Below are 11,398 nucleotides of genomic sequence, written 5' to 3' on the forward strand. Positions count from 1 at the left end.
CAGACTGATGACCTCCGCGTCTTTACACATGCAGAGCGACTCAGCTTTATCGGGCATAATATGTCTGCTAGACAGACACAGAGTCAACGAGTCACACAAACTAGGATGATTTGGTCAATGGAAAAGAGCATCCAAAGTCATGGGAGTGCTCCTCCCATTGCTGATCCGCTTATGAGCTACAGTGTACGTTGTAGAGGATGATGTGTGATCCTGACAACCGGGGCCACATACATTACGGGGAACTGATGATCCGGCAGAAGCCAGACTTTCTGTGTAGCCCAGCTGCATTAACACCTTGGCTCCAGGGCACTACGTCAGTCAATCTGTACTGCCCTTGAATCCAGGCTAAATTACGGCAGCTTGGCCACCTGTACCAAGTTATGAACGAAAGAGTAGTCCCTGAGGAGACAGTTTCCTAGTTTGCTGACTGAACTAAAACTAAAACTAAACTTCAATTTAGGTAACACTGTTACTTCTACTCAATACACCAATATATACCCACCCAGGCTTTAAAAGCCCGTTGACGGGACACTTTCTGGACTATAGCACATCGCCTGCTGCCAATACACAACGTGGGAAGCTACGACCTGTTATAAAGCTTAAACCTTTGGGGTTTCGATTCGAAACGAATTTAAGAAGCTAAGCTAGTGCTCCCTACCTTTAGAAGACGGTAGAGCTGGACACTGGTAAGTCCAAAACTGCTGCACGTCAATCTGTCACCAACAATCCAGGTAATTAAATCCAAAAAAGGCCCAAACTACCGCTCTCCTAGTGGTATGATCCAGCAATCACATAACAATATATATTTTTTAATTAAAACATTCCACCTTTTTTTATTATTATTTTTGACATATAAATAAAAGTTAACGCTGCAATATCCACCACACTAGATTCACATACTCTCACGGTAAAAAAAAAAATGAGACCACCCCTACAGCTCCAGAGAATGGTTTCGTCCATTAGTAGCCCCGTTACCAGGCGTCGGCGCCCTTTCAGACGCCGCTTGACTAAAGGGTCGGACACTTCCTGTGACAGCGAGCCAATAAGACGAGGCCTCCATAAAACGGCGACTGCGTTTAAGCAAATGAAATACGCGTCCACCGATATGCAACACCGGTGGGTTGATGTGAGCCTGGTTCAATCTGCTGCGCAAACATTAGCAGAACCTTAGCTTAGATATCTACGTTTTATATAGCATATATATGGTCTATGTAGCATTATGTATATTGTAAATAAGTTATATTTTGATTTTTGTATTAAATATGTAATAACATTTATTATGTATATTTCTTTTTGCAAAATAATGTAATCTGTGTTTTTTCACAATATTCATTAGAATTCAGCAACTATACTATACTATACTATTACTAACAGATTCTGTTTGAAGGAGTATTAAGCTCAATAATATAGGTCTTACCATTTAGGAACTACGGACATTTGAATTGCTCCTCCCGCTTCGGGTGTTATCACCCATTACATATGGGCTGATCAGTACTTATTCGTTTGGGCCGGTAGGTGCCTACTCTACCTACTAGCTAACAGCTAGCAGCTAGCTAAGTTGTTAGCTTCAGGCGTTATTGTGGTTAAGATTAGTGTTAGGTAACAAGTGGGGGGTTAAGGTTACAGTTCGCTAACACAATACAGCTAGCTAGTTGCTAAGTTATGTTTGCTAATAAAATTTAAATCAAAAACTTTGATCTTCACGTCTGAAAAACAACCGCTCAACAGTGCCGCTACCGATTCTGTTGGTTTAATCCTCCGAGCCGTGATCTACCTTACAGATCAATGGCAAAGACCTACTGAACTCATTCACCCCTGTCGGTAGACATGTAGGTACCTGCTGGCCCATACGTATGGGCTGATAACTAGTGATAATGAATCATTGAGTGTAGGCCTATTATTAACCTATGCACAAAATGGGGCTTGGGAATTAAAAAGTTATAAAGCCACAACGTACAGTATCATACATCATTAAAGTTCTGCTCCACCTTTTCCTCGCTCCCACAGTAATTCCCAGCAGGAAAGAACTTTGAACCGTATCCCAGAGGAGCAGCATCCCCCCTTTTGAAGACTGAAATAAACAGCACCTTTGAGATGACCCCAACCTGGATGACTGCAAATGTTCTCACTCTTTGACCCTTACATTAGTTATTTATTAGGAAGTTTCTTTGTTCCAGTTTTTACCACTGGAAGTCTGTTGAACAAATAGACATTTAAAAAAAGTACGCTTTTGATGATGCTGATATTTTTGGATAGTTATTGAAGTGTGCTTCGCCAGTGATTTCAACACCTACTAGAAGAACTGGAACTATATGTTCTGCCCATATTACAAGATCTGGTTCTGGTGAAAGCAGATTTTTATTGCCGTCAAATGTGATCTTGAAAGCATTTGGTTTTTGTCCAACCATGCTGACAAAACTAATCATATTCCATAAACTACATCTACACTGTGTTTAAAGAAAATAAGCTGAGAAAACTAGCATAAACTGTGAAAAATCATTCTGTTTTGATGATTTGTATTCTCAAATGCAATTTTAAATGCGCTTTTCCACTGCTCATTAATGATGTCAAGCAATTTAAAAAGAACACACGATGAGGTTTACTCAAAAAGCACTTATCACACAAAGCAGTCAAGTCTTTGAACTGTGTTAATGTCAAACAGGATGCTAGATTAAAAAAAATCTTTTTTGCAGCCTTGACAGACACCGGGACATAATCCTGGCCTAAGGGATGCGAGTCCTTCTGAAGTGCAGAAATGTATTAATTTATGAAAACATTCCCAGTCATTTCACTGTGTTGTGCCACAGAGCAAACCCTCACTTGACATCTGAAAGCGAGTACAGTAAAAGCATGGATCAGCGTAATTCAGATACTTGTGAGAAAAATAATGAGTCAAATACTAAAGAGTGATCCCCACTGAGAGGAGAATTACAACTCAGTATCACAAGTACGAGCTGATGGAGCTCCCGCTTTCTGCTGCATTACGGCTCACACCTCACAACAGGAGAGACACTTGAAATATGAATTGACTCCAGCAGCGTTCTCTTTATTTAGTCAGCAGCATAATGTTTGAGTTACAAATGATTTAATAGATTATTGAGTGCAGCAATCTCCTCATTAAATGTGACAGTGAATAAACAAGCAAGGGAGGCAAAAATCAATAGCAAGGCAAGATTCTGAAGAACAGTTTTGGAAAAAAACAGGTTTAACATCCACAATTTTTTTTTGATGTTGTTATGTTAATTAATTACCATAATAATGTATAAGACATGGTAAATTGTGATGGAATAAAGCCTCAAAACACATATAAATTTAATAAATGATGTTTCAATTTCATCTCAGAAGTACAAAATAGAAAACTTTGTTGATTCCCCACAGCGCAGCTGAAAAAAATCTAAACTGACACATTATTATATTTTGAATGTTGTTTGGAAACGTAATTTAACCTGGAAACACGAACAAGGGGAAAATTCAATCTCTGAGGGAAATATAAATACAAAAGTCTCAAACAAACAGCTTTAAGGCTGTTTGATGATGCCAGTGTGTAAATATAATAAATATATATGAATAAATCCAACCAACAAGTTGGGAGTCGGGGCATATTCATGAACTGTCAATCAAAATGAAGGTCTGAAAAAACTCACACAAAGGCATCAGACATGTTGCAACATCAAACCGAAATCATACACACAAGAACGGGGACATTCTGAAGCAACGTATTCAACCAACCGAGTGACCCTTCCAGCGACCCATCCATTTTACACCCTGTTTATCATTAACATTCATCCACCGTCTTTTACATTTTTTATATAAGAATATATATAAGGATGCATGTTCCTCCCCAGCTTAGATTAGTATGCAGACATCTTATTGTCAGAAATGACCTAAATCCCCCGGGACGCATGATTTAGGGTTGACCACTGGAGTCGATGAGTCATGGCGTCCAGCAGATAAAACATTACCTATTCTGTTTTCCTTACAACCATCCCAGAGGATGTGTAAAGGTCCTGCTGCTGGAAAATGTGGTGGTGATGTAGTGCAGGGGCTGATTATTCACAGTCACACTTCACCAGCTTCCCCTGCTAAGTGAGAGCGATCGCATCAATATCCCATCCTTCAACTTGTCAATATGCTGCTCCTCTCAAACACGCTGCACCTCAGGTAAAACATGGTGAACTTGCTCATTTCAACATAGTGGAATAAATGGATTCATTAATCAGCTGTAGTTAATTAACTTGGGAGGAATTTAAATCACAAAATAGAAGCAAAAAAATTAGACACTTTTTAAGTTGAAAAAAACGCGTATGTATGTTTTAAAACTTTCTAACAATATTTACAAATTTTGAATTTCAGAAAAATTCAATAATTTCTTGATACACTGATTGTCTCTTTTTTCCTCTATTTTTAAGACATTATTTCTGGTTATGATATGGATTAATACAGTGGCTGTAGAACCACTAATAGGGCTACTGACCCTTTCTCTGCAAAAGAAAACCAACGAAAATCACATTAAGAAGGCAACAGGGTCACAAAGGCAGCCTGTTAAAATCAGTACAGATGACTTCCTCATGAATCTGATGAGCCACTGCCTAGAGTTCGCCAAACCTACTTTGGGCAATCAAAATCTATACATAATATAATTTACAACTTCATTTGTTTACTACTATTTAATACTGGTGGTGATAATTCTAAAGTTATTGATTAATGGAATTGCCGCAGCTTTTTCCGATTTTGTTCTGAACCAGTAAATCACAAAGATGTTTTTAGGATTTTAAAAACACAGCCCAGATGGAAACTCGAACCAACTGTTTAGCAGCAGACACATTTAGCAGCAGGTAAACTAGTTTTTTCTTTGTTGTTGTTTTTTTTGTATTGTACAATATTTCAAGTTAAAACATATTATCTTAATCTAAATTCACTGTATATGAACTGTAAGAATTACAGCTTGCAGTCTGTCACACTGGATGTGGCCACGATTAACTAGAGGGTGAATCAAACCGGAGGTGAGCAAGGTAGAGCAGGCAGAGACGTGCGTCAGCTGGAGCAGTGGTTTCCAACTCACGGGTCGCAGATTAATCCTGGGTCGCAGAACATTTTCCACACCATTGAAGGTTGACATGGTTTGTCTGGGCTGCGTCTTTGCTCACTCATCTGCACAAGTCACTCGGCCAGTCAGTAGGTCATGAAGACATCGATCCCTCATCACCAACTTATAAACCCAGTGACTCTGATCTGATCAATAGCATATTAATAATAATTTGGCCTGTCACCATCTCCCAGGGCACGTGTGGTCACACAAAACCATTTTCTAGCCAAGTTCAGACCCCCAAAACTTTTCTCTGGACGATCTCATTAGTGTCTTAGAAGCTCGTGGGACAAATTGTCCAGATAAGTCGATTCCCGACGCGGAGCAGAGGCCCCATGAAGCATCACCAGACGTTTTAAAAGGCTCCTGTCTCATCTGGATGAGTGCCTCGACAAATAGGGAGGAGAGGAACGATGCAGGAGGAGATGGAGGTGAAGACAGAGGAGGGGAAATCGGTCGGGCGGAATGGAAACCCTGTCGAAGGTTAATGAGCAGAAAGATAATGTTTTAGCTCCAAATGCGACCCTGTCACTATCTGGATACCCAGCAAGAGGGATTATGGAGGGAGTGCGTGTCAGGATAGTGAAGTGGATGAATGGACGTGTGAATGTGTGGCTTCTGTGTGGAATCTGTGCTTTTCCTTTGCTGGTTAAATGTCATATCCAGACCAGGTTTAAATGGTCACAGGAGCCGATACCAGCAGGTTTAAACTAAACCAGTAATGTTTATCTTCATGTAAGCTAGATTTTCAGATTTCAGTAAATCATTGATTTTAAAAAGAGTAAATTAGGAAAAGAATGTATTAAATGTGTGGTTTCACCCCAAGACATGATGTAATAACCACAACTGTCAGCTTTGCTTTATGTTTCACTACATTTCTGCACCTGCAGTTAGTCACAGCAGATTGTACCAACAGGCTCATGCACTTTTAGATTAAAGCAACCATACAACATGCCTGCCATATTTTGTTTTCACTGCCCCTGCCTCCACAAATACATTTGGGCATCAATTTTCCACACATTCATTCTGTTGTTGTCCTTTGTCATTTACTGTTGATTTGTGGATTTTGCTGTTTCACCGTCAGAAATGGAGGCTTTGCAGCTGCGACACATCTGGTTTGTCTGAACTGGAGATTTAACTGTGAACCAAAACAGAGAAATGGTTGATTGTGATGTCATGAACAACTGGTAAACAACAGCATTAGAGACAAAACATCATTATAAGTCCTGCTTTTGGAAAACTTACCAACATAAATGGCCTCTGTAATTGAATGTTTCAGACAGTTTAATGGGTCAGATAAGTTTACTTACTTTTATGAGTAGTAAAGTAAAGTCTTACGTGTAAAGTTATGGAACAGGAGGTGAACAGGTAATAGCAGAAGCCAGAGAACCAGCAATTTGCAGTTGTTTTTTCCAGCCAATTTTCGCCGTCCACAGAGCAACAAGCATCCAGCTTCATAAAGCACCGATCCTCCAGAGACACGGCAAGAAAGAGCAAAGAGGTGGATGCAGGCGAGGAACAGGAGCCAGAAAGCAGACACAGAATAAGGGAAAGAATTGATCATGTGCTCAGGGAGAGTCAGAGGGGGATTGGATATATGGAAACACAACAGAAAATGAGAGGATGGAAAATTGGACAATCAAACGCACACACAAACAGAGGGCAGACAATTTCAGAGGCTTGTACAGACGTCTAATCGATTTGATTTCCCTCATTCTCCGCTGAAACGGCCTCCACAGGAAGCCCCCCCCCCCCACACACACACACACACACACACACACACACATACACATACACATAGCGCTTTGGGAATGACGGCAGGGAACATTATGAACACTATAATCTACGGAAGCATCTCAGATGGCTCCAGCATGTTAATATTGAATAATCACTCTCTCATTTCTCTCTCGCCGCTACTCACACACTCCTAATATGCACACACAGACGGACTCTCCGATTTATTGACAGAATGAAAATCAAGGCTGCTAAAGGAACAAATTAGAGGGTTGGAGAAAGAACTGTTCCCTGAGGGGAGGGGACTTCAATTACAATAGAGAGCCATGTTTGGCACAAACAATATAAATAAATAATCATAATTCAAAGAAATATATATACAATAAAATTGTCTAGTGGATTTGCTGCTCGCCTCTCCCCAAGAATCAATTTGTCATATTCAGGGATGTCTGTACTGTATATGAGAGGCAATCTATTTCACACTCTGAAAGAATTACTCATTTCCAATTTTCCTTGTTGACATTTTAGCCGTAGGAGTAAGGGTGTGTGTGTGTGTGTGTGTGTGTGTGTGTGTGTGTGTGTGTGTGTGTGTGTGTGTGTGTGTGTGTGTGTGTGTGTGTGTGGTATGAACATTTTAAGTCCACACCACAGTTCTGAGGACCCCTGTAGGATAACTTGCACAGGACATCATTCATGCATCATCCTGTCTGACGATGGCCCACTCCCCCTCTGCTCACCTGCGTCGCCAACTGAGGTCAATTAATCATCAAATACTATTTGCATATTTACAGTGGGCCTAAGCTAAGCTGATTACTGCTAGGCCAATAGCCGCTGATTCAACAGGGCTTATGCTGCAACATAATGTGATGAGGATTTGGTGAAAAGGGCTTTAGAGCGATCTGATTGGATCTCATCCCTGAAAGCCTGAATAAAAAAGGAGCACGTCAGTGACCTTCACGATAGGCCTCATCATAATCTAAACTTCTTCTTTCACCTGCACTTCCTGTTCGTCCACATCAGATAAATAAAGAAACAAAGACACTTTGAGTAGATTGGCATTTTGTTCAGTAGCTGAGTTGCCACTAAAATAAATAAAAACTCAAACATATATTTCTCATAAGTCTTTCGGTTTCTTTATCTGTTCAGTCCAACAAGGTCCAAATCTGTCTCACATCATGTCCAGCACCTAAGAGAAGACTGTGATACCATCATTACAAATAAAAAAATGTCTTTTGACACAAGACAGCGAGTGTTAACTATAAAGTGCATGCATTGCTCCTCTTTCCACCACAGCTGCTCATTACAGTAATTGGTGGCACATCGCGCTGTAGCTGTGCTGGCATCCTGTCTCTATTTGGGTCTGTGCAGGTCAGTATTATTTAAGATGAAGTCTAATTACCTGCAGGTGTATTTCAGCTCAGACCCGTCCTCAGGTCTCTATCAGACTTGGGTTTTTTTGTTTCTTTGGAGGCTGAACTAACAGGAGGCTTTGGGTCGAAGCAGTGGAAACAGCTGTTAATTAAAATGGAAATGTACTTGTTCTTTCAGACGTGTGACTGTAACATACGATGCTGTCTGATAACACAGCATTCAGACTGCATCCAAAAACACAAGCTCATTCATTTTAATAAAGTTGCTCCAGCGACGTGGAGGCATGAAGATATACACTCAACCTTAGCTGCGTCTAATTGTTAGCTTCCTGTACATGCAAGTACATATTAAGACTGCAAATTAGTTGAGTTATTCAAATTCAAAGTCAGTAATATGGCTCCACTCACCTGTCTACCCCTGTAATTTCTCTAACCCTCCTCCGCCCTCATTCCCTGCTTTAGAAACGGGGCGGAGAGCTGGGGCTGGTATTATGCTGGGATTAGGTCTCAGCTGGCTTTAATTCCACCTCACGAAATGAGATCCATGCTGCAGCCAACGAGACGGCTGCTTACAGCCCTCACACACAGACACACACCATCCGAGAACCTGTCCTCGCTCTGTGTCTGTGTGGATGGTAATCTGTGAAGAGAACGCAGCACGAGGACAAATTAAACTTGGCCGATTACTTTGGATCCACACTTGTCAAAATCACATTGGAATATCTCAGGCTGAATAAACTTAACACCAACGTGATTGGTTTGATTGACATTGAAGTGGCTTCTCTTTAACAATCACAGCTCAGAGTGACAAACTGGAAATGAGTTACATTTCTTACCACTGGTGTTCATGGTCGTTCCATCTATCGGCCCATGACGTCGTTCTGGCGGTTGAATGTGACACCTCTGCTCAGTGGAGGTTGTTGGTGATGCCGCTGGCTGTTTGGGGATTTTCCTTCACAATACTTCTGTCACTAGAGGTTTTCCAAGGCTGGAGTTATTGACACCGGTGGTTTCTGTTCTTTCAAATATTCCTCTTCCCAATTGTTATCTGTCTGATTTCTATGTAATGCTTTTGGTTGGTGATTTAAATCAGCATATAGGTAAAATCAAAGACTAGGAGTAATTACTGAGAGCTATTTGATGTCAGTTTCCCAATAATAAAAACACCAGCTAGTTATGCTGGTGTTTTGCTCTAAATGTGGGTGTTGAAAGTGTAATTACATCATAAAAGAGGAAATTATGTATTCTATTATTTTATATGTGGATTTGTAGCACAATATGATTCAAAACATTTAGCCTGGAATAACAGTTACCAATGTGTTTATCTTAGTTAAGATGTGTCAGATGATGAACGTGAATTCTGCTTAGGCGCTATGGATTTTAATACAGGTGTAGACCCTGCACCTGCCCCCCACAGCCTCTCATCATTAATTTGGTGTTCTCTCTTTACGTCCATATGTACCCGTGTAATGTTTGCCTCATGTGATTCATGATACTGTGAAACCCTGAGATCCTGCAGCGCAAAGTTCCTCTGCCGGATATATGCACAGATGGACATTTTAATTTTAGACCGAAATGCCATTCGACATATTCTGTGTTTTAAAGCGCTTACACCCTATAGTCACCATGTATGTACATATTTGTGTAGCAGAGGGAGAGTAGGTGTGGACATGTAAATACAATGACATCATGTGTGAACATGTGGAGTTTTACTGTCCCCTAGTGGTGACATGTGGACGAACGGATGACGCCCATTAAATGAGTGTGAGAAGGCAAAGACATATCACAATCAGAATAGAACATCAGAGTGGACATGAAGAGGAGATAAACATGAGAGGAAAATGAGATGAGAAGAAAAATACAAACCAAAGAAGAAAGAAAGTACAGTTAAATCATACAAGAATGTAAAATAATAATAAATCATATTGGAACAGATGAAGGATGTTATTATTCAGATCTAATGTAATAATGTATCACTGACATCTGCGTATCACTATGTTTAGTTCCCATTTGTGTTATGTGTATTGTTTTGCAGCACTATTCATAGTTCTTAATGAAGTGAGAGTGAATTAAGTTTAGGGTTTAGGGGAAGGTGAGGTGAGTGTCAGAGAAAACCTCCAGTCATCGTGGTGTCACAGGAGAAGCTGAACTCATCTTTATGCAAATGTGGAGAGTCTGCACAATTACAGATACAGTAGTGTCCACTTGATTGATGGAAATGATGTTCTGCCTCAGACCAGTGAGTTAAAAACCAGCCACTTATTACCAGTCTAATTACAAGGTATGAAGAGTGACCTTTGCCTTGTTTTACTTGATTTATAATGTGCAAAACGCAAATATCACAGGTGTCACCGATAAGAATACAGGTGGCTATTGATTTTCATGGAGTCAAGATGCTTCAGAACAATTATCTTTGCTGACTTCATCAAAGAACATCACCCTCCCTGATGAATTTATGCTTAATTATCATTTATTTTGCACAAGGATTTGCAAATGAGCCAATTTGAAGGTGTCTCCGCTCAGAATAGGTTTTTTGTGCGAGTGTTGTTTAGCCAGCGTGAAAGCTGCCGAATCTCAACCACTGCATGTATTAATGATCCAAAACCTTCATTCAGCAGAAATCAAGTTCATTTTAATCATGATTTTTTTTATTTGATAATTGAACTAACCTGCTGTCCGATACCATTCGTGACTCTTAGCTACTCTGGCGATCTGTTCCGGTCCCGTGAGCCCCTGCAGCTGAAGGGGGGGGGGGGGGGAGCCCAGATACAGCCCTGCTCCGGAGCCTCTCTCGTTGGAGGCTTCCAGCCATCGCTCCTTGTCAGACTGTTTGTCCCCGCGCTCCGGCGGAGACAGCTGGGTGGCACTGGCATCGACTGATGGCTCAGCAGCCTGATTGGGCGCTGACTTAGCCAGGTTGAGTCACGAAGCAGCGGCGGAGCCAACACCACCTCTGCTCACTGGGTTGAGAAGCAGCTCTACGGCCTCCAGGACAGGAACCCCACAGGCTGCTGCTCAGACTGTCTGGACATTTCTTCATGTCTACTTACATTTAAGCCTTTATGATGCAAGTTGCTCCCACTCCAAACTGAATTTGTGTCTTTATGACAGATACAGAGTTTAATAAATGCAATAATCATCTTTTTAACACCATCACATTTTGAAATGGTTAAGCATCAACTTCCTTCATCATATTATTATTAGTCCA

At 40.8% G+C, this 11,398-nt stretch overlaps 2 long non-coding RNA genes across 4 annotated transcripts; one reads left to right on the forward strand and one right to left on the reverse strand.

The window, feature by feature from the left end:
- The first annotated feature begins 960 nt into the window (after positions 1 to 960).
- Positions 961 to 2,208, forward strand: LOC129604023 (uncharacterized). Its single transcript, XR_008694548.1, has 2 exons — positions 961 to 1,116; positions 2,008 to 2,208. It is a non-coding gene; the product is annotated as an uncharacterized LOC129604023 (long non-coding RNA).
- Positions 2,209 to 3,025: 817 nt separating this feature from the next.
- Positions 3,026 to 10,787, reverse strand: LOC114853106 (uncharacterized). Of its 3 annotated transcripts, XR_003785504.3 has the most exons (4): positions 9,027 to 10,787; positions 8,599 to 8,830; positions 6,425 to 6,556; positions 3,026 to 6,224 (listed from the first exon to the last, which is right to left on the reverse strand). It is a non-coding gene; the product is annotated as an uncharacterized LOC114853106 (long non-coding RNA). The 3 variants fall into 3 exon arrangements; XR_003785503.3 differs by having other exon boundaries at positions 8,599 to 10,783; XR_008694549.1 differs by lacking the exons at positions 8,599 to 8,830; positions 9,027 to 10,787 and adding an exon at positions 8,220 to 8,590.
- Between the last annotated feature and the right edge of the window lie 611 nt (positions 10,788 to 11,398).

The sequence above is a fragment of the Betta splendens genome, chromosome 4, assembly GCF_900634795.4.
Source record: "Betta splendens chromosome 4, fBetSpl5.4, whole genome shotgun sequence".
Lineage (NCBI taxonomy): Eukaryota > Metazoa > Chordata > Actinopteri > Anabantiformes > Osphronemidae > Betta > Betta splendens.